Source organism: Gallus gallus, chromosome 2 (assembly GCF_016699485.2).
Source record: "Gallus gallus isolate bGalGal1 chromosome 2, bGalGal1.mat.broiler.GRCg7b, whole genome shotgun sequence".
In the NCBI taxonomy this organism is placed as follows: Eukaryota; Metazoa; Chordata; class Aves; order Galliformes; family Phasianidae; genus Gallus; species Gallus gallus.
In genome coordinates, this window is record NC_052533.1 from 143,311,029 (window position 1) to 143,334,789 (window position 23,761).

Here is a 23,761-nt window from a genome sequence, read left to right on the forward strand (position 1 = left end):
CTAAAAGGAGCCTCTGGCACACCTGCCCATCACAGCACTTAGCAAGGTTGAAAGAAAAATTGCTCAGAGACATAGCCAGTATATTTCACTGAAATAAAAGCTACAAAATTAGACAAAACAGCTGCAGGCACCCGAGATGGGGAAAACACAAGTACTTAAAATGATGCACCAAGTTTTCACTGCTGTACCACATTGCTCCTTGAAAGCAGCTCATCACCGATCTTCAAAATGCAGGGCTTGTAAAGGACCTCAGACTATCTCTTACTCACCAATTGCTATGGGGAGCAAGCTTGGGCTATAAATAGAGGAACAGTTGGTAAAAATAACTCTGAACTGAAGGATGTTGTTACATCCGCATTGAAAAACAAGAGACTGTTGCCATTACTAAAGAAGTATCATGAATTTATCTAATAATCAGTTTAAAGACAATACAGAGGTGATTCTCGCTTAGGCTATAGTACATCAGTTCTTCCAAAATGTCCATATTTAAGTCACACTCTTTGAATTTTCCAAAAGAGCACTGAAGAAGACAAAAGCAAATTTTCATACAAAGCTAGAAAAAACTACTTGGGAAGTGTTTGGGCCATACACTTGCGTAAAAGCAATGACAATTATCAGTATCATCAGTTTCAAAGCAATGGATTGCTTCATAAGGTGCTGCTATCACCACAAGTTGTGCTGTGCTGTCCTACAGGCACTAAAGATAACAGCCAGGTCACCACTTTGACAGTTTGTCCTCCCAGCAAGAGCTATGTCCTAGAAATAGATAATCAATTTCATTTGTCATTTTACATGTAGCAGGGAGACACTAACTGAAAATCAGAATCTCTTATACATATAAAGCCCTACAAAAATCTATGTAGTCAAAGATTTGAGAGCATCTCACTTGTTCTTTTAAAGGAAGACTTGATTTTATACTCTCCACTGCATTGTTTTCAATATAGGTAACTTCCGGATTTTTTAACATATGATACTAGCTAAACTGCAATGGCGTTATTTATCTTTATCCTCCGTTGCCGTTAGCAATCTTTGTAACTCATAGTGTTTGTGCTATGACATTTCAGATATAGAGTCAACTGGCCAAGCACCCTGACAGCAGGTGGGTATTGGTTGCATACTACACGTACTCAATTAGTTGTTAAACATCTTGAAGCTAAAAAAGTCGAACAGTGCTCTGCTGAGATGGCAAACAGCACTGGCCCAACCCAAGGGAGGAGAGGAAGGGGAGATGGGGACAGCGTAGGGTGGAAATAAGGACAGGGCACTGCACATTCTGTCAGGCAATGAACTCTCTAGCATTTGTGAAATTACATCTGAGTGTACAACAAACCAGACATCTCTTCAGTGCTTTCACCAGCCCTGTCCATCTCTGTCACAGAAGCCGGAAAAAAAAAATGGAAAGAAAAATAAAAAGAAAATGCCCAAGGACAAAAGAACAAAGCACCATGTGATAAAGGGCAATGACTCATAAACCTCAAAACATTTATTTAGGAGAATAAAACTGCCTCTCAGGAAACACAGCACATACTATCTCCAGGATAGCATCACTTTTCTTACTGCTTTTAGAGCACCTTTTATTTCCTTGAGATTTTTTTTTTTCAGAAGTTGGTATTTTTCAGTAGCTGTAAATACTTTTTTTAAAAAAATTATTTTTTAAAGAATTCCTTGATTAAGTGTTTAGAACAAGGTCATAAAGTCAGAGTAAAATACCATTATTATCCACTCCACAAATGCCATCTACTGTAAAATTGTAAGTAAGGAACAGAGAAACACAGTAAAAGGAGGTTTATAATACATGCAAAAAGACTACAAGCAAACTCTGAGACTCAGCTGTTATGAAAAGTTCACTCACTAGACCGGGTCTCTTCTCTGTTTCCAATTTTCATCATTAATGACATTGTTCTGGTGTTCACCTTCATGCAGATGAAGAAGATCCCAGTACTTAGGGCAACAACTGCACCTCGGTGGACTCTTCTGAGAGTACATTAATTGCTTGATCAAATCAGTTCTAAGTATACATCCTGTCACTGCAGCTTTGTCATTAGCTGTTCCACAATTTACAGGATCCATCACTTTTTTTTTTTTTCTGCCAGAGCATCAGTGAAATGGCAGAGGTGGCTTCTAAAGCTAACACACCTCACTTTGTTATAATTAATTCTGTGAGGGTGGTGACACACTGGAACAGGTTGCCTAGCGAGGTTGTGGATGCCCCCTCCCTGGAAGCATTCAAGGCCAGGCTGGATGAGGCTTTGAGCAACCTGGTCTAGAGAGAGGTGTCCCTACCTATAGCAGGGGTTGGAACTAGATGATCTTAAAGGTCTCTTCCAACCCAAACCATTCTATGATTCATTCTATGATTCTACAATTAATAGAGTTGGCGATTCTAAAATTCTAAAAACTTCTTTTCTGTTTTTTACTTTAGAGAAGTGATTCAAGGATAAGTTTGACTTGTTGAATTAGGCGATTCATCTTACAATAGTGCAGTCAACAAGGGAGAGAATTTACCCTGAGTCATACAAGGCCAACAAAGCATAACAGTCTTGCAGAGTTGCCTTTTGCCACAGTTTCAACTGTATCAAAAAAGCACTACCTGGTACCCAGGCTCTCATGTTCAGGCACAAGCACTGCAATAGAGTGATAAAATATCTACATGCAATGAAACGCAGATATGTTATGCAGTGTATGGACTCTCTCAACAATATGTAATTAAGTTGAAAGTGAAGAATATATGCAATAAAATCTGCACAGATGATGCATATACCCAATTTAGAACTCAATCAGAATGCTCCTTGGTTTGTTCTTTAAGTACACTTAGGAAAAACCACAACTTTTGGGTCACTGCCTGGTTGTGATTATTCTGTTTATTTTAGAATGCATTACCATTTAGAACTTTGTTTTCAATTCTCCTTCAAAAAAACTTGTTATTCATAGCCATGAGAAACCTTCTAACACTCTGCTTGGGAGCTATCAGGGATTAGTTTGTAAAATCTCCTGTCTTTACAATCATCTAACATTAACCAGAATAGCTTACAGAATGAGATAGCATCACAGCATAAGAGAGCAACAATCCCTTGCAGCTATTTTGCAAAGGTTTTTGGTGTTCCAGTTTATTGTAAACCTTTGAAAAATTTCCTCAATCTGTAAGCCAAAATAAAGACTTGTGACACACATAAAAGCAAACAAAGGCACACAGTCTTATACAAACATATCCTTTTTTTTTTCCCCCCACCACATAAGCATTTAGCCTAGTTCAAAATTAAAGAGTAATTTGTTTTATACTCCAGGCACGTAAATCAGCTTGGATGCAAGCCCTGAAAAAAATCTTTCAACGTTAAAGAAAAACCACATATATAAAGTTTGCTGCTTAATATTCTTGGGAAAATCAATATCCACAATTTTGTCAGACTCAGTAGACATATGTTCATAAACAGTGCAATATCGTGAATCACTTTTCCCAAGGTTCGTCGATTTCTACCACGAAAATGTTATGAATTAGAGACACAGAAGACAGATAATAAATGAGCCTTGAAAAATGACTCATAACCCGAAGAGTATTCAAAGTAGAGCAAATCAGAAAGGAGCTGCTTTATTTATGTTTGTGGGGTTTATTTCACTTACAAGATGCACTATACTTTCTCTTTGGCCAGGTAAAATTCACAAAGCAGTAGTGATACCTATCTCATTGTTTCACACTGCAGAGTGGTGTAAATACTCATTCAACCAGCAGCAACAAAATGAGATTGCCAGGATAAAAAAAAAAAAGTTGTATCTCACAGTAGAGAACCTTCACTCCATATCAACAGCCTCAAACATACAGTCCACATAGTCACAGGTGAAAGCAGTGCAGCTCAGGAATCTGAACAAAGTCACTTACTTCAATTCTGCTCCTGTTTTGCCTGTGTGACCGATCCATACTGGAGAATTTGCTCAGGTCAGCAAAGCCAGGAAGGCTGAAAACCAACAGTCTAGATTATACTGTTCAGCGACTGTTCATTTCAAGGGTATTTAGATGGAGGAATAAATCTACTAGGGGAAAACAGAAATACCAGGTTGTGCCAGAGGATTTGTAGGGCAAAACTGAACCAGGGCCAGAATAAATGTTAGGTGCCAGTAGGCTGCTCTTACGAGATATAAAGCCTTTGAGCTATTAGACGGGATTAAATGTGAACACAGCTGTGCAAATTTAGGTCAGATCACTCGACAAAATGAATAAGATCAACCTCGATTTGTCCTCTGTGAGCACGTGCCTGTCAGGACACCAGATCTGAGTTCAGCTCAGCACAAATTACTATCTGCTTACAAAGTTAATAATAACTTGCTTTTGACACCATGCACAAAACGAAACAGCAGGAAAAATTCAGACCACAGAGGGAGAGCAAAACAGAAGGAAAAAACTTTCACCTGAACTAGCTTCCCACTGCTATATAATACTCACCATACTCCTCACCTCCTTACCTCTTCCTTCCCCACACTGTACCTCTGCCCTAAAACCTCCAAAAGAAGGGGTTTTAAAGCTTTATGCATAACTAAGAACCAAAAATCCAGACTCCTATGAACATCATCATCTTCAGTCTTCAACAGTTATTTGCCTTATTCCCACTATTCACCTGAATCTTTTTTTCTGGTATTCTCTTTATCAGTCTTAAAATCGGAAAACACGAGAAAAAGCAGCAAGTTATTTGATGCCTATTTAGGACAATTAGTCAGAATTACTCATCATTCTCACACTTGACTATGGTCTTCTCATTAATTAAAGGAGCTATATTCTTCTTGATCTGGGTTCTTTTATTGAACAGGAAATTAGAGCTCTAAAACAGACCACATATTATTCTCTTGCAATTGTAAAACTGCCAAAAAAAGATTTCTTTTTAAATTCTATTCAAGTTCATACATGACTGATTTCCAGACTGCATGGACATGGGTCTATACTAAGTACTTGGGAGTATATCAGGATATTTGAGCCCATTCAATTTCTTAGCAACACCTAAATGACAGTTCTGTCTCTCTTCTGAAGAGGCCACATCTGGGCAGGATAAACAAGTAGACTTAGGCCCTCCTTGAGAAAATTCTGTAATCAGATGCTGTAGGGGAGGAAAAGTGATGTTTGGAGCTCTTGTTGAACCATGTGACTGACTGCCTGATTCATTTCAGGTTGGATATCAGGGAAGGTTCTTCACCTGGGAGTTGGAAGGCAGTGGAACAGGCTCCACAGGGCAGTGGTCATGGTACCAAGTGGCCAGAGTTCAAGAAGCATCTGAAAATGCTCTCAGACACAGGGACTGATTTTTGGTGATACTGTGTGGAGCCAGGATTTGGGCTCGATGACTCTTGTGGGTCCCTTCCAATCTGGATATTCTATGATTCTGTGACTCAAAGACCTACCTGATCTTGAGGACAAACTATTATGTCAAAAGAGCTGTTACCAAAGAATCCAAGTTGAGTCTCTTGAATGTTAGTGACCAGAGACAGTCTCGTACAGAAAGGCTAATAAATAATATGTTCTTTGGCACTGTTCTGAATGCATTTCCATTTCTGGTCATGGAAAATTTCAATCTACTGTTTAACTCAGCTGTAAACTCAGCTGTCCTTGTCAAATTTTAAGTGCTTATCTTGCATTTTGTCTCATCAAATTCACTTCAAAATTTTACTTGGCAAGTTATTGTCCCCTTTATATGTTCTGAGGACATCTAACTAAGCATATAAAAGCAAGTAGTTTACTTTCATCGCACTGATTATCTTTGTTTGTGACAGATGTAAAGCAAGGTCACTTTCCCATGAGATTCATCTCACTAACTAGACTTTCCTTCTTATGTACAAGGTGTTTAGAGTCCCGCTACAATCAATAGAGACTGTAGCAAATAAAGTCAACAAGATTCATGTGACCATCAACACCTACTTCTTTTTCTTTAATTAACCTCTTTGAAATTAATAACAAAGTAAACACTGACAACACCTGCCTTGAAGTTTCTCATTAAATCAGTAGAAATCGTGATTCTCTTAAGGAGCTGTTGAACTGTTTATTTGTAGTACTGAACCAAAAGACAACAGCACTGCAGGCAGTGCAATGCTCTCACACACTAAGCAAGACAAGAGTAGTGAAAGCTTGACAAGCAGTTATGGGTTGGATTGTTGTCACCAAAACTGCTTACAGGCTGGGAGAATGGAGGGAAAAGATAAGGATGGTGGTGAAAGAACTTGACAGAGAGAGACCTTCAGAGAAAAATTAGAACAAAGGTTTTTTATCTATGGAAGAGGATGTATTTTTATTACATAAATTAATACAACATGATATTTTGCTTTCAGGCCTATTTTAGATATACATACATATATATATATATACATAGAGAGAGAGAGAGAGAGAGAGCCGTCCACAAATTTAAAATATTTAACAAATTTCTTGAGAACTCTGATACATTCCAAGAGACATTCGCTGCCACAGAAATAACAATCTGTAGGCCAGTTTCCATCATGATGGTTCTTTGGACAAACACTGACTGTTAAATGGGAATGTGGTAAAGGAAGAACAGGTGCTGGTGTAGAGCAGCATGATATAAATATAAGCAATAAAATATGCAGAGCCATAATCAGAATGTTGACTTATTTTAACTGCTTGGGGCCATGTTGATATAAATAACTGCAACAGGTTTTGCTGTAGAGCAAGAGCTAAATTAAGTGGTTTGCAAACAGAGAAAAAAGCTGATTTATTTGTCATGGCACTGCTTGATCTCTGAAAAAGAAAGAAGGGGCCAAGTGAGGCACTGCTAGACATGGGACCAACACAACAGAGCCTGAGATACAGCTGATAAACAAAATTAGCCTAGCGGTCTATCAGAATAACAGAAAAATATTTATTTCTCAAGTTCAGGCCAGCATCTTGGTAAACTTCACCTGAATAATGGTCCTGTACATCCAGGCTGTAATTTTTCCTGGCATCCTTGGTTCTTATATCCATTATCTCAGTACAGCTAACCCTCAAGCTTTGCCTGACAAACCTTCTGTCACACTGCAATCACATTGCTCTGTCATCTCACGGAGCTAATGACTCTTATGCAACGTGTAAGGGTTTGTAAGATGAATGCAGAGCTCTTGCAGTTCAGATGGAGAAGGAGCTAGATTTCCCTTCAGAGAGCTGTCGGCACCGGCAACCCATCACATTCTGTGAATCATTAATTCTCCAAAGCACCTACATGTCGTCTCCAGTGTTGTCTTTAACAAACTTACCTGAGTAGCTGCACAGTGAACAGCACCTGAAGAGGAAGGAGATATGCTAACAAGAAAAAACTAACCAACTCCAGGCTGTTTATTTCCCTGAAACCCTTTTTGCCTGTGCCCAATTACATCCAGCTAAGGAAAGTTGGGCAGCACAGATAGGAAGCTTTCTAGAAAGGCAGCTGCTAAACCATCAGTACAATCATCCTGCCATGTGCCTTGTTCTTTGAAGATCTGCCTTCCTAGCACTATGAAGGGGAAATTCAAATTCTAACTGCTCAGCAACTGCCACATGTGACCAAGGAATGATCACAAAAGTGTGGAAAGCAAGAACATCTAACTACAGAACATGTTAAACTGGTTGTGAGCAGGAACTGCAGAATCACAGAGAAACAAATAATGGCTTAGGTTGGAAGGGACCCTAAAGATCATCTAGTTCCGTCCCCCTGCTGTGGGAAGGGATGCCACCCACAATATCAGGCTGCCCAGAGCCCCATCCTCACCACACTCTGAGTAAAGAATTTCTTCTGAACATCTAACATGAATTCTACCTCTTTTAGTTTAAAGCCATTCCCCTTTGTCCTATCACTATCGGACTATGTAAAAAGTCAGACTGCCTCCTGCCTGTAGGTACCCTTCAAATACTGAAAGGCTGCAATGAGATCTCCCCCGAGCTTTCTCTTCTCCAAGCTAAGTAAACCCAAATTCCTCAACCTTTCTACATAGGAGAGGTGCTCCAGACCTCTGATTATCTTCATTGCCCTCCTCTGGACCTGCTCCAGCAGCTCCACACCCTTCCTGTGATGGTGACCCCAGACCTGGACACACTCACTACTCCTGATAGGGCAGAGTAGAGGGGGACAAACCCCTCTCTCTCCCTGCTGGATACTCCTCTGTTGATGCAGCCCAGGATACTGTTGGCCTTCTGGGCTGTAAGAGCATGCTGCTGGCTATGTTCAGCATTTTGTCCATCAGGACTCCCAGGTCCCTCCCTGCAGGGCTGTTCTCAATGAGTTCTTCTCCCAGTCTGTACTCATATCTGGGATTGCTCCAACACAAGTGCAACACCTCACACTTGGCTTTGTTGAATCTCATTTGGTTCGTGTTGGTCCACTTTTCCAGTCTGAGAAGATTCTTTTGCAGATGATGTAAAAAAGACTTCAGCACTGTCTTGCAGCAACCTTCAAATGCAAGCGCTCAGGAGACACATTTGCTGAGCAGAACTGGTGCTGGGGAACAAACAGAAAACCAGGCTTATGTGCTGATGCTCACAGAATTGGTGCAGGGGTATGTGACGAATTGGCAGGTGACAGGGATTTGCAGCCTCCTTGTAGATCTGCTTAAGGAACTGGAACCGTCTAATGTATTGTTCATTAAATCTTTTTATATTTAAGTGTGTTTTTAACTTGCCTCGAGGGGTACAATAAAATTTCCCCAACAACTGAATAAATGTGAGCAGACTCTGTGCCAACACAATGCTGCAAATGTGCGTAACATAGCAATAAAGCGCACATTTCTGATGCAGATAGCAGTCTGGTGGTAGTAGAATGGTACACAGAACAGGAAAGTGCACTCTCTTTCTGAAGTGGTTTTTCAGCCTGTAATGATCTACATACTGCCACAATTTACACGGCCACTAGTGTCCAAATGATCTGGTTTAAAACAAGAAAGGTATCTATACAATGAAATCAAAAGGACTGCCATTTAGACATAGCTCTCAGCTTGCAAGGGTCTAGGCAGATGGCAGCAGGAGATACCTCTTACCAAAATCAGACAAAACTGCATTGCTAACAGCTGTATACCCAGACAAGAGTATCTTGCTGAGCCATGGGGTGGGGAGAAACTTTCTCCTTTCAAATGGGGCTTTTGAGGTCATGCTGCTTTCCGAAGTGGTTTGACTGTAGTTGTGGCTGGCTCCTCAGGAGACCAGTGTTCTTCTGCCACTGTATGAACAGATGAGGACCCTACAGTCCTGCTTTGTCATTTTAGTAAGGGCAGAACATTTGCTGTCACTCTTACACAGAATTCTAGAATGCCTGAGGTTGTACAGGACCTGCGGATCCATCTGGTCCAACCTCTGCTCAAACAGGGACACCCACCCAGATGTCCAGGGTACCCAGGCCCATGTCCAGGCATCTTTTGAAGATCTCCAAGGAGGAGACTTCACAGCCTCTTTGGACAATCTCTGTCAGTGCTCAGCCTCCTGCATAACACACTAGTGCTTTCAGATGGTCAGAGGTAGCCTTCTGCACTCCATTTTCTGCTGATCACCACATTCTCATGTCTTTGTAACAATAGATATCCATTTAATAAAAACACAAACCTACTGGTATACATTGGTACATTGGTATATCTAGATACATTCATCAAATTTCAAAAAAAAGGGGGAAAAAAAGGGAATTTCTCATCTTGGAGGAAAAGAAAAAAAAAAAAAGAAATGAAAAGGTGCCATCCTAGCCCTTTTCACTGTGTGGGGAAATAGGTAATATCAGCAAAATTAAGTGAATCACCCAGCCAACACCATGTACACACTGTGACCAAACTGCAGCGAGAAAAGGTATTCTTTCTATTTCTTTGATCCCATTTCAGTACTAAAATGCAATTCCAGGAACAAGCATATCTTGATGAAAATGTATAACAACACACATATCACACAACATTGTGGTTACACAGTCACAATCCAAGCTACTGGCTTGAAAACAAACAAACAAAAAACAAAATAAAACAACTTCAGCAAACAAGGAGAAACAGTTAGGTTTTTAGTTTTATGTCAGACTGAAAGACAAATCCATTCCTCTGGCACACTGAAACTCATTATGTCATTTGCTTGCAGCATCGTTTTAAAACTATTTACATTACTTCCAAAGTATCTGAATTTGTTACAAAGGGCTACTCTCCAAATCCTGACCCTGATAAATTTTTGAGCTCTTAGTATTTACATACCACAATGGAGAACATGCAAAGTCTCTTAAGAATGAAGATTTATCCTAGGAGAGCATCTTAGAAGCTTCTGGAGTAAAATGAGATACTAATTCAGGGCACAGATCAAGTATCTGTGCTAAAACAAGCAGAGGGCCTTTCCTCAGTCTCCAAATAAGAAGATGAGGTTTGCATGAAACCGAAGTCAAGATTATGCAGTTAGCCAGAAATCTATACACAAAAATAAGTACAGCAACACCTAAATAGAAGCCCTTGTCATTATAATATTCGTGTTCAGGCATATTTAGCACAGATGTCTGCAGGTTTTTCATAGCCTGATTCTTGGTAACAGATGAATCATTTTGGGCGTCCCATAATCAAAACTTAATCCCCATTGGTTTTATATTAGACATGCAATCAATATATGGAACGTGAAGAAAACTCACGGTGTACACAGTGCTATATACAGCTTAATAAAACATAAACAGAACCCAAGAGATTTATTGGATTTCCCTTGACCTCATCTTAACTTTGTTGTACAGGATCTAGATGAATAACTTTTTTTTTTTTTTTTTTCAGAAGCATTATTTGGCTTGCAGAACATACAACCAAAGGGTTGAAGTGCCTGCAGGATGGAAACTATCTTTGTGTTTGAATCTCAGTTTGAATTTTAGACACTAGCTTGCTGTGCAAGGAAATAGTTCAAGTCTGATCTAAAAATCAACAAGATACAATGAACAGAGAGCCTCCTAGGTCTTTTTATTACCTTTTTAAAAGCAATGCTGATTTCACCTCCCATTTGACTCCAGCAAATTTAAATCCAAGTAAGCTGCTTTGGGAAAAGTGTAATTTGGGATATATTTCAGACACAAATGCGTAACCAGAATGACAAACTGGTACTATTTTCTTTCATTACACTAGATATGAAAGTTCAAAAGCTCTATTTTTAGTATCAATTAGATGCCTTGGGAGAAATTGCAATACCTAAACATAGAGATATTACGTGAAGGCATAAAATCAGACACAACTGGCAGCTGACCTATGATGTAGAGGAGTTCTGTTGAAGCAGCCTTTTGAAGCAGCAGCTGAAAACCAGATGAGACATCTTAAAGCATCTGAGATGGCAACACACTCAGTAGGCAGCTGAATCTTCCTCTAAAGCCTACAAGCACGCACCCCTCCTCCCTCCCCCCCCCCCCCCCCCCCCAAGAAAAAAAGAAAGAAAGAAAGAAAGAAAGAAAGAAAGAAAGAAAGAAAGAAAGAAAGAAAGAAAGAAAGAAAGAAAGAAAGAAAGAAAGAAAGAAAGAAAGAAAGAAAGAAAGAATTATACTGAATATATATATACTGAAACAGTAACCCTGCTGAAGTAATTCCACTTTTAGTGATTGCACCTCATGGTTGCAGTGGAAGTATAAACACCTGGACCTATATATATGATGTGTACACTAACACCTAAATGTAGGGACTTCAGTCTGGGAATGCATCCTATTTGCATCCTATTCTTAAACTGAAATTCACCTCACCTCTTTTAGGTATTTATATTGTCTGTGTCTAATATAGGTTGCTTGTCTAGCAGAGGAAAAAAACAAACAACAACAACAACAAAAAAAAACCAACCAGACACATTTACAAAGACATTCCTTTGACCCATATTTCTACACCCATTTTGCACTGAAATGAGTCACACTCTTTATCTAGCAAGGGAATCTCAGTGCTCATATCTGGTGTAGACTTTTTAAAGATAGATAAGAAATTCCACTTCTGTAACAGTGGGTAGAGATTAAGAACTAGACACTTGCCTCTCAGAAACATCACCAGACACCTACAACTATCTCTGGGTACCTAAGATGCACTTGCAACTAAATTTTAAATAGCTTCATCTCAATGGTGTCCAAAACAAAAGTCAAAACAATCCTCTAAAAAAAACAGAATTTTCAATGATACATTCAACAGTAAAAGACAAACAAAAACCAACCAAACAAAAACTACTGCTAGGCATTTAACTGGAACTTTGACTACAGACAGGATGCCTAAAACAGAAGAAATAATGGGATTTAAAAATGAATCCAAAACTTTGACCTAGGGGCATTGTATACAAACGTCAGATCCATTAGTTTTAGTAACTTTAAATGGAATCCTATTTGTTTGTCTTCTTTATATTTTATATAGATAGGAAAGTTAAGGTTAAACAACGGCAGAAAGTATTATGAAAGTGAACTCTTTTCATTCACAAGAAGAAATGACAGTGCCCTTCAGCTAACTCCCAGTTTCGGGAATTATATTTACTGTACAAAAAATTTCCACTGCCATACTGTCTCTTGCAAATTATTACCAGTTTCGTTGCTACAAAATAGTCACTTTCTTCAGCTCACAGACAGAAATGAAATATACGTATTCTGGAGAATATTTTGGTGCTCTTCTGGGGTAAGGAAATGTGAATTTCCTTACAAAGTAACAAAGCAGCAAGCCACTTCTTCCCCAGGAGTGACGGCCTATCATTCTGGGCAGGAAAACATAAAGGTTTATTTTCTTGAACTTTAGGAGTCATCATCACTTTTCAGTGGCTTACCAGATTCCTCCTTCAGAAAGAGCTCTAAAACTGAAAACTGTGATATTAGGAGGCAAAGTCTCAGCAAGTCCTTCAGAGTTTTAATCATAGTCTTGAATGTGTATTGAGTAAATATTCATCACAGATTTCAAATTTCATCCTCCTATTAGCAACCAGACATCCGTGGAATGTAATTCTCACACAGCACTGAAAATCAGGAGAACAGGCAGAACACACAACTACAGCAGGCCTATGATTTCATCAGACCACAAATAGCTAACTGAGAAATGTTCTGTTCTCCTGTATTTGAGTAAATATCACAATGAAACAGATGAAGACAGGCAACTCAAGCTATTCACATCCTTTGTCATCAGGAAAATGCAGTCATGTTTCCACAACATCCCAACTGTAGACATAGAGAAGGTAGAGTGTTTCCTGATTGTGTGTTTTATGCTTCAGAACAGCCAAACAACATACAGGTCCCAGAGGAAGAAAATATATTGTTGGCCAGGATATGCAGTTCATGGGTCTAGAATTATGCCCTGATCCAAAGAATAGAACACCTCCTCTATAAGGACAGAGAGAGCTGGGGCTGCCCAAGGAGGTGGTGGATGCCCCATCCCTGGAGACATTCAAGGTCAGGCTGGATGGGGCTCTGAGCAACCTGGTCTAGTTGTAGGTGTCCCCGTTCATTGCAGGGGGGTTGGAGTAGGTGACCTTTAAATGTCCCTTCCAACTCAGATAATTCTATTACTCTCTGATTCCATCCTTCAAAAGAGAATTTGTGTTGGCTGAGTTCTGTTTGCAGGATTTCTTGCAAGATGAGCATGTTTCATGCTGCTCCAGCACTTTTTACTTTGTGTTTATGTGCAGAAACATGCCATCTGTGTGTCTTCTGAGATAAAATCTTGGCAGCAAAGACAACATCACACACTGAGTAATAGCCCAGTGATTCCTGGAATGTACTGATTGCAGTAAGAGTTACTATGTTGGATATAATTCTGGTCACACTGGTGACAACAGAATAGGTTCTTACTCTGTCAATGAGTGTTAAACACATATTCAGGAAGAACAGAAAAATGAGAAAACAGAAGGCACTGTATCCCTCTTCCTACTCCAAAATTACATTTGAGGTCATGGTTAAGATGTTACCAATAGCAAACACTGTGTGCACTAGAGAGTGCAAAAGACTCTTAATTTAATGATCTAGCTCCTCACATAAATTTGATATTGAGCATCTAAAATACCAAGAAAACTCTGACACCATCTCTGTTCAATTCAAAAGTGGTGTCAGTACCTTGCAAGCTGAATAATACATTTAAAGTCACACACTTCCTTCTGCCACAGTGTAGATTTTGACCTTTCCAGATTTCATTCTTTTACACAGAACAACTTGCAACATCATATGTTGGAATTCATTTATTTGTTTGTTTTTCAGAATAATGAAAAACATTTGTTTCTACTTGCATGGGCAAAGTGATATACTCAGCCATATGATGAGTTATACTGAGAACTACTTATTGCATATAATCTTATTTCATGCACACGCTAAGCCAGAAAGAAATCTTCTATGTCCATGTTATTAAAAAATTGCTTGAATTCTGTGGCTTCCTTGTGAAACATTTTTAATTTGGCCATCAATAAAACAGAGAAGGTCCCACTCCCACCCACAGCAATAAAATGGCTATTTTGAAAAATTCTGCATATGGCTACGTGTCACTGTTAAGTTCAGAAGGTACAAAAAGCTCTGAAAATTACAAAAAGCGCTCTCATGAATCTGTCAAGCTGAATGGGTTTGTGGGTTGCTGCTGTACAAAAAGCACTAATTATTGAACAGCAGGTAATCTGCACAAAAAGATACCTGGAATATTTCTCATGGCAGTCAGATGTTTAGCCAATGCATATCAGTACAGCTTGAGACCAAGGGTTTTTTGCCTACTTATGCCATGGGAGGATATTTCCCACTATATCTTTAAAATAACTTGGCCTTCTCTGTTCTCCTATAATAAGCCATTATTTCTGCAGCCGAGGCTCCTGAAAAACACGATTTCTATGTCAGAGAGATAAAAATATCCCTGACACAACACTGGATTTCATTTAGAAAAGCATCAGAAGATTCACAGTTTGAGGTGGAATTTATTATTGATCCTTTCAGCTCAATGCAAATTTGAAATTATGCTCTAAAACAAATAATACGCTTTCCTCAGCCAAATCCATACAGCAGCATTAAGAAAAGATCAAAACATTTCTAAAATTAACCACTGGATTTAAAAATATTTCATGGATCCATTATTAGACATGAAGAGAGGAAAGGAGGCAGGAATCTGTTTTGGATAAAAATTTGTAAAATTTGTATTTTTTGTCTGTTTGGTTTCTATTTCTTCAGTGTGATTGCAATTTGTGCTCTGAGAATATTCAGCTGAGGCAGAAGACCCATTTTAATATGCCCCACAGACACAGAGTAACAATATGTAATTAACCCTTGCAACATAATAAAACACTGATTTAAATCTGAAACAACCCCTTTTGAAGTGAAATCAACCTTTTTGAAGTAAAATTAGCTTCTGTTTTATTCCAATTGCCGTGCCTGTAAAATCATCTGCAAAGAAAATGAACTCCAAATTGTTTCTTATGGCATTTTTTTGGCATAATAAAAAGCTCAAAATTTTCCAACAGTTAAAATCCAGACACACAAAATGACTCATTTTAAATGTAAAGCTCTACATTGCCAAAACTAAGATCAGGATCCTGTCTGCACTTCTTCCACCTCATCCAGTGTCTTCTCCAAATTGTTACTGTCAAAGCTTCCTTGACGCCTGCAGTTCTGTACGAGATGTGACCAACATCAGTTTGGCAGCACAGATCTGTTACCATTTCCCTGCTGAATGGGACAAGGCAGCTTCAAAACATGCATCCTTTTGATGAAGTCCTTTAACCAGGCATCATCTGGGCACGCATAAAGCACTCAGACAAGAGCAAACTGCACCCCAGAGTGGCTAGGAAAGTTTTCACCCCAACCTAAAATGGTAGTTGAAAAGGCTGTTTGTTGAATGAAAAGAAGCACCCTAAAGATCAGAGCGGAGAGGCACAGCTTAAGAGTAGTCAGCACCAGTATTGCTATGTCTCCCCACCTTATGCCTCATCTGGTTAAACAATGCAACTCTTACTCCTAGAATCATAGAATTACAGAATGGCTTGGGTTGGAAGGGACCTCAATGGCCATCTAGTTCCAACCTTCTTGCCACAAGCAGGGTTGCCACCCACTAAATCAGGTACTAGATCAGCCTGCCCAGGGCCCCATCCAACCTGGTTTGAATACCATACATGTGCTGGGAGTTTTCAAAATCCTTTAGCAAAAAGCCACTTTCATCAGTATTTCAGCCAACAAGCTGCACTATGAACTCCCGGTATCTCCCATCTTTCCTCTTCTTGGCAAGGAGCTAAATCTTCCAAAGCAGGACAGAGAGACACAAGTATGACAGCGTTCTCAGTCTTCACAGATATAACTACAGTAATTCATCTGCCAGGGACCTCACAACTGCAAATTATGAGCATTGTATTGGAAACCAACAAAAATCCTCGCTACGGATTTCAAGCTCTCTACAGTTGGGGTATTTTAAAGGAAGGACCTTCTATATGGGTAGAGTAGTACTTTCCTGGGAAGTATCACTTTTGGTAGCAGGCACAGTTAGCAAGCTGCAGCTGGAACTTTCAGTCTTTGAACACCTCATTTATCACACAGTCTTTCTCTGGAATAAGTCTTTTTGTGATGTTACAGGTGCTAAGGTTGTAATTCTACAGAAACAGCACATCACAGACTCCCTCTGAAATCACCAGCTATTTCAGAGGTATAAAAGAACATGTTGGATTTCAGTGGGAATTCAGCACGCCAGAAAGCTTGTGAGGAGCATGCTTTTAACAAACTGGTTTTGAAAGAGTCTGCTTTTACAAAGGCTGCCTGTGAGCTGCTGGCTAAGCATCCAGGTGTTGGAGCAGATTCCAGATATAGCAGGTGTTAAATATTGCAACAGTGCTATATAAGATGGGGAAAGTATTGACTCTGAAGAGCAGAAAAGTTTGATTCTGTGCTTCAGAAAATTTTGGAGCATGGCTAAAGTGATTCTGGGATATGTCAGTAGCAACTGACCCTGTGGGATGTTTTCTGATTAAGCCTATGAACACTTACATGCAAAGACTCTGGTATGAAACAGCATACTTCATTAATATTCCTAATAGAAACGAAAACGTATGAGTGGCAAAATTTAGTAGTTGTGCAAAACCTGATCACATGGAAACTTCAGCAGTACTTTTACTCCATACCCGCCTGGAAAGCTAATTCACATTATCATCTTTATTCTGTAACTATGTGTAGGCCATGAAATGTTTGTTACGTGCGTATCAGGAGAAAAGTGCCCCAGTGCCACGAGGACATTCATAAGCAATCATTAACAGCCAAAATATACAGTTTTTCTCCTCCAAGCTCAATACAGTTTATTAGCCTCCCTTTTTGTATAACTATTATGTGTTTATGATGACTTTTTCCCAACTCTATGCTCTTTTTCTCCTTTTGAAACACAGGAGACATAAATACAAACGATATCTAAGATGCATGTGCACTGTTGATAGCATACAACACAATGACACTGAATATTTCTTTTTTTTTTTTTTTCACTATTAATTTCTTACCTCTGATTCCTTTTTTTTTTTTCTTTTTTTTTTTTTTTCTCAGTGGTGAGATGTGAAGAATTTTTCACTATCTTTTCAATACCTCCGTATGTTCTAAGCAACTACCTTAGACCTTTCCTTTCATCTAGGCATGTTGGCTTTGAGGATTTTTTCTTTGTGTACTTTTCCCTATACACTGACAAAGAAATGCTGTTCCTATAGAAAAATTCACCTAGACCTCACTTGATTTTCACTGAAATCAAGGAACAGGTGGATGTTAAACACAGTATGCTTTGGTGGTTAGCCTGTCAAACCAGGCGTCAAGCCGAAGGTAATCCTCCTATCTTCTGTCACAAAGAAGATGACAGAGAAACTGGCCTACAGCTGGGAATTTCAGATCAGGCAGAGGACGATACTGTGATATGTGATAACAGCAACAACAACCAAGCACAGTCATCTTTTTTGCATCTAAAGGTAAGTACCTTCCTAAGAGCCATTTAATGGATAATCCTAAAATCCTCAAAATCAGCATGCAGGTCCATTAATGCAGAGCTGGAGGAAGTTCCCAATCAAAAAAAAAAAAAAAAAAAAAAAAAAAAAAGCACTGAAACAAACAAATGAACAAATACAAATGACAAAAAAAAAAAATCAAAATTATAATGCACAGACATATCTCTGAGTACATACGCACACACAAGGACATCCGTCTCCTCTGTACTCACAGAGCAAAACAACTTCACCTCTCACCCTATTTGAACCAACACAAGCAAATCTGACCTGAAAAAGTGTTCAGCAGTAGGAGTATAAAAATGATAATTGAAAGTTTATTACTTAATGCTTGGCAAAGCTATTTCCCTTGGCAATTTGATAAATACCTTGACTTTTCTGCTCATCATAACCTCAGACATTTATTGCCTCATTTACTATAACAAACGTTCGGTTATCTTCCAACTACTCAGCCTATATTTAACAGACTGTACAGCAGGAAGGTTGCTATGGTAGAAAAAAGCCAAGGGATGAGACTGAAAGTTCAGGGGGTGGGAGAGACAACAGCTTTGCAGAGTACCGCATCCATCTTATGCAAGAAAAGCACATTAATTTAAGCAGAAATCCCACTTCAGCAGCATCAGGGAAGCAAAGACTCATAAAATGGCTTGGGTTGGAAGGGAACTGAAAGATCATCCATTTCCAAAACTCCTGTCATTGACAGGGTTGCCAACCACTAAATCAGGTTGCCCCATCCACCCCGGCCTTGAACACCACCAAAGATGAAGTATCCACAACTTCTCTGGGTAACTTGTTCCAGTGCCTCACTACTCTCTGAGTAAAGAATTTCTTCCTAAAATCTAACAGGAATTTCCCCTCTTTTAGATTAAATCATTCTCCTTTGCTGGGAAATCTCTCCTCTGCCTTTCCCAGTCTTTCCCAGCTACAGGGAGAACAAGGACCCACATCTTCAAAGAATTCATAGAGCAGCCAGAGGAAACCACAATTGGGCAAGTATCTTGGATTGTTGAAAGTATTTTTTGCTTTATTTACTGCAAGCCAGTTCTTGCTTAGACAAGGTCATCCTAGACAGCAGGGCTTTGCAATCAAAAAGAAATAGGGGAAAAAATCCAGTCTGTGCGTGGATTGTAAAATTCCACAGAAGTGGGAGTTTTACAGCCAAAAGGATAAATGGTTCTTGTACCAACCCACTCACTACCTGACCTTATGTGGTTTAACATGGTCTGACAGAGCTGCCAGTCTGTGTTCTCTCTGCTGCAATGAGTTGGTCAAAGTCACACAGCTGTGGGAGCTTGTGGTGAAGGATGGGGCTCTGCTCCTGCTTTCTGGGTGTTGGGGCAGTTACTGCATCCTCTACATCCAGAGAGGTTTGGGTTTTCATGTAAACAAGGAAAGCGGAACAAATTCCCAAAACAGTAGAAAAGAACCTGGAATTTTTCAACTGAAAGCAGGTGATGCTCATGAAAATGGAGGAAAAAAATGCACAGAAGAGGATGTCAGTGGAAAACATTATCAGTCCTGGTGTTTTCACTGTCTCCTCTGGTGCTTAGATATCTCCAGCAGCTGAGGAAAGATCAAAGCACTCCAAATAGACCAATGGATCATAGTGTCCTATGGAGCCAGTATTAGAAGTTTGTTCTTTGGTCTGCATTTCTCTGATATGATTCTAATTAGCTGTATTATGATGGTAGTGCCTAGAGGCTCAATTATTTCATTTCACCAGGGATCATTGCTGTATTAATTTTTAATCAGTACGCTTTAAATATTTACCAAAGTTGTTAAGAACCTGCAATGAGATGCCAAGACCCTTCTTATCTATAGAGAGGATTCTACTGTCTTAGGCAAAGTCCTGCTTGTTTTATCACTCAACCAAAATTCAAGACTTAAAGGGAGGTATTAACCTGTTTTTGTAAAAATTCTTCAGCCTGGGACTATTTGCAAAGTGCTTTCTTTCTAATTTCTTTTATTTACAAATTTAACCTAAAGACATTTTTTTGCAAAAGACTTGATTGGTTTGGTCATAAATTCTATATCCTAGATAGATTAAGAGGATGGGTAATGAAAAAGGGACTTGGAAAAAAAAAAATGATTCATTTCCAAATATTTGTTTTGTTTTGTTTTCTTAAAATTCCAGATCTCACCTGCAAAATAATGTAGAAATATTCATATTCTATTACAAATGTTCATCTGGATAAGGTCCTGAGCAACCTCACTGTCTTTGAAAATGGCTCTGCTTTAAGCAAGAACCTTCTAGAAGTCCTCCTAAAGTAGTCTGTGATTCCAGATGTATTAATGATAAATTATTTTGGAGGACATACAGTGGAATTATTAAGCACGGACTGTAGCTCCAGGAAGGAGTCCCACATGGTCAGCCCTTGGAGATTCAAGTTGTTCTCTCCCTTTAGAGGTTGCAAGCTGAAAAAGTAACAGATGCAAGGGTTCTCTGTGACTGGGGACCCTGACCAGTGCCCCTGGCCATACTGTCCATGGATAATACCTCAAATAAACGCAATATTAAGTCATTCCTCAGAATTGAAGATTGGATTTTAAATCAGAATTGTTTGTGAATTTTGACATTTTCCATGGCAGATCTACAGTAGAATAATTTTGGCTGAGTTGTAGTTTTTTATTTTACTTTTTCATTTGTACTTCTTTCTGTCTCCTGGAGAAGAAAGTAGCCCATTGCTTGGGGACATGAGCCAGCAGTGTGCCCAGGTGGCCAAGTACACCAGTGGCATCCTGATTTGTATTGGAAATAGTGTAGTCATAGAGATAAGAGATGTGACCGTACCTCTGTACTCAGGTCTGCTGAAGCCGTACCTCGAGTACTAAGTTGAGTTTTAAGCCCCTCACTATAAGAAAGACATTGAAACTCTGGAGTATGTCCAAAGAAGGACAACAAATCTGTGAATGGAGCACAAGTCTATGGGGAGCAGCTGAGGGAACTAGAATTGTTCAGCCTCAGGGAAGACGTTATTGCTCTCTACAACTACTGGAAAGCAAGTAACTAGTGACAGGACGAGAGGGAATGGCTTCAAATAGCATCAGGGTAGGTTCAGATTGGATATTAAGAAAAATTTCTTCTCAGAAAGAGTGGTGAGGTAGTGGAACAGACTGCCCAGGGAGGTGGTGGAGTCATGATCCCTGGAGGTTTTCAAGAAAAGGGTAGATATGGCATTGAGAGACAAGGTTAGTGGGCACGGTGGTGACGGGTTGATGGTTGGACTAGATGATTTTAGATGTCTTTTCTGGCCTTCATGATTCTGTGATTATCCTCTTCCCTCTGACAGCAAGCGAAGTGAAGAATGTGTTGTCTTTGTTTTGGAGTGAAAAGAAGCTTCTTACACTCAATTTTTCAAAGCAGATGATTTTGTCATTGCTGATGTGTTTCAGTATGTTTCAGATCCAGTCTATTTTTTATTCTCACAGCAAAATTTCATCACAATCAACACCTTCTTGTACTGTTACTACCTTTTTTGACAAAAGCAACATTTTCTGATATGAAAATATTCCATCACGATTTCTTCCTCCAGCTTGAGCTGTAATATTTGTTCAGCATAGTCTATTCCCTGCACAGTAACTGTGATATCATTGTGCCACAGGCACTAAATGAACGTGAAAATAAACTCAGGACATCTAGCCTGAAGCAGTGGAGATGCAGAGAAGGCAATTGAGCTGTTCTCAGTTAAACTTACAAAGGGCCAAACTTGCACTATGATATAGAAGATCTATAGTGACATTTCAAAGCCAGCTGCTTCTATCTATTAAAGCTCTCCTGTCTTGACCCTTTGACAAAAATGACTTCTCACCTTCTTACCAGATCTGCCAAGTCAAATATTTCACTCACTACCTCCCTGGTTGCTTAAGTACCTCTGAACATATGCTACTTTGATACCAACATCCTCAATCTAATTTATTAGGCTTGCTTGGTTCACAGATGAAGAATTAGCTGAGTTTGATAGGACTGGGTATTCAGTTGAAAAGTAATTTTTCATGGTGCTAACCTCTCTTTTATCCTACTTGATAAAGGTAAAACCAAAAACCTACTCCTGCTAGATGCTATTGTTCTTGTGATCTAAAAGATACCACTCAGTGAACCAAAGATTTACAAAGAAGATTTACAAAGGTTAAATCCTTGCAATCAAAGTGCTGCCCTTCTTTTCTGCAAAAAAGACCTTCAGTACAACAAACAAATAACAAAATAATAATATACTTTATGTATGAGACAGGCAAAATATTTTGCTTAGATGACAATGGACATGAGTTGCAGCAAAGGAGATTATGATCAGAGGTAAGGAAAATATTTTCACTACGCTAGTGGTTGTACACTTGAAAGTTGCCTAGAGAGGTGGTGGGATCTCCACACACCATACATAAAATTCAGCAGGAAGTGGCCTTGATTAACCTGACAAACCTTCAAAAGCTTTGGGCAGGAGTGGGACCAGGTCATTTCCAGAGGTCTCTTCCAACAAAAATTAGTCTGTTAAAGAATGATCATGTTTTGCAGTCCTGTGCAGTCATGTCATGCTGACAAGGAGCTTAATCTAATCATGATGCCTGCTAAAGCTGGCTGTAAACATGCAGCATAAAGATGATCCTCCCAAGAGGCATAGCTAAATCAGGGCTTTTTAAACTGCACGTCTGTGTTGTTACTACAAGAGGATAAACTGGAGAAGGACATCATAAAGGGCCATATTTGCTGGGCATATGTAGAGAAAGACATCAAATGTAGAGAAAACCATCAGCACAGATTTTGTGGCCCTGTCCTCAGGAGCAAGAATATTTCAAAGCAAGTAGTCAACATGTAACTCAGCAGTCACAACTGTAAGAAAAAAACCTTCAAGTGCTACATAAGGGTTATCAGATCCACCTCCTCAATGTCCTTTCCTCATAGCCCAGGACTCTGCAAAGCTGAGATCACAGGCTAAGAACAATTAGACAAGCAAAATGGGCTGTAGGTAGGATCTCAAGAGTGAGGTAGGTGGGAACTCTGCAGCAATCTGATCTTTCATAGAAGGCTCTTGGCAAACACCTACGCAGAGCTGCTCATGACTGTGAGACTCACAGTTTGTACCGACCCACCCAAATCATTCCTTGCTTGGGTGCAGATGGGTAACTGAAGCAGTGCATACACAGAGCAGGGGGAGAAGAGGAGTGGAGCCCAGAGCAGGGATGAGCTACAAAACCGGAGGCTTGTTGTATCTCTCTCATTCCTTGTCTCAAGTTGCCCAGGGCAGTGATAATTTGGTTGTGGTTGACAGTTTTGTTACGAGACCATGAGTGGGGAAGTGGGATTAAAAGACCCAGTGACACTGGTATAAGGCAGACTAGAGAGAGACTGTCATGACTACAATCCTAAATGATTACCTATAATTACATTCCATAGCAATATGTGAATCAATGAATAGTCAGACAGGGTCATCCCTGTATTAAAATCTTCTTCACAGTCTTCTTCAACAAAAATCTCTCCCTCTATTTATGTTTTTAACTTAAAGAATACTGGGAGACAGTGAAAACTGAGGATACTGGCTAGTAGCTGCTATCTCCTTACTTGGTAGAACTTTCTTTGAAATCTGTAGGACAGGACTTATTAGTGCACATGTCCAGGATTCAAAACCAGAGAGCAAATATGTTAAAAGTAAATTTACTGTTTTGTCCACTACTAATATCCATACACTGGCCTCTGCAACAGAGAGAACGTTTTCCTGAGTAAACTCTAATAGCTGTGTTGTGAGATAGCTGAACATTGAGGAATATTCTACAGGAGGATGAATGAGAAGACTTAGAAGAGAATGCAAGTTCACCAGTGGGGTAAAATAAAGATCAGCCTAAATGGAAATGTTCTTCTCATCACCTTAACCTCCCTTACAAATAGAGAAATAAATATCAAACATATATGATTATTAAAAAATA

The 23,761-nt window shown here is 39.4% G+C and overlaps 1 protein-coding gene across 3 annotated transcripts in view; it reads right to left on the reverse strand.

The window, feature by feature from the left end:
• Nucleotides 1–23,761, reverse strand: part of FAM135B (family with sequence similarity 135 member B) — a 191,028-nt gene that overhangs the window by 132,974 nt on the left and 34,293 nt on the right. Inside the window, exon 1 of one of the 3 annotated variants that reach the window (XM_040695875.2) lies at nucleotides 7,222–7,528. The exons of the other annotated variants lie outside the window; for them this stretch is intronic. The gene's annotated coding sequence lies outside the window, so the exon portion shown is untranslated. Of the gene's footprint in view, nucleotides 1–7,221; nucleotides 7,529–23,761 lie in introns of those variants that run through there. 3 annotated transcript variants of the gene reach the window in all.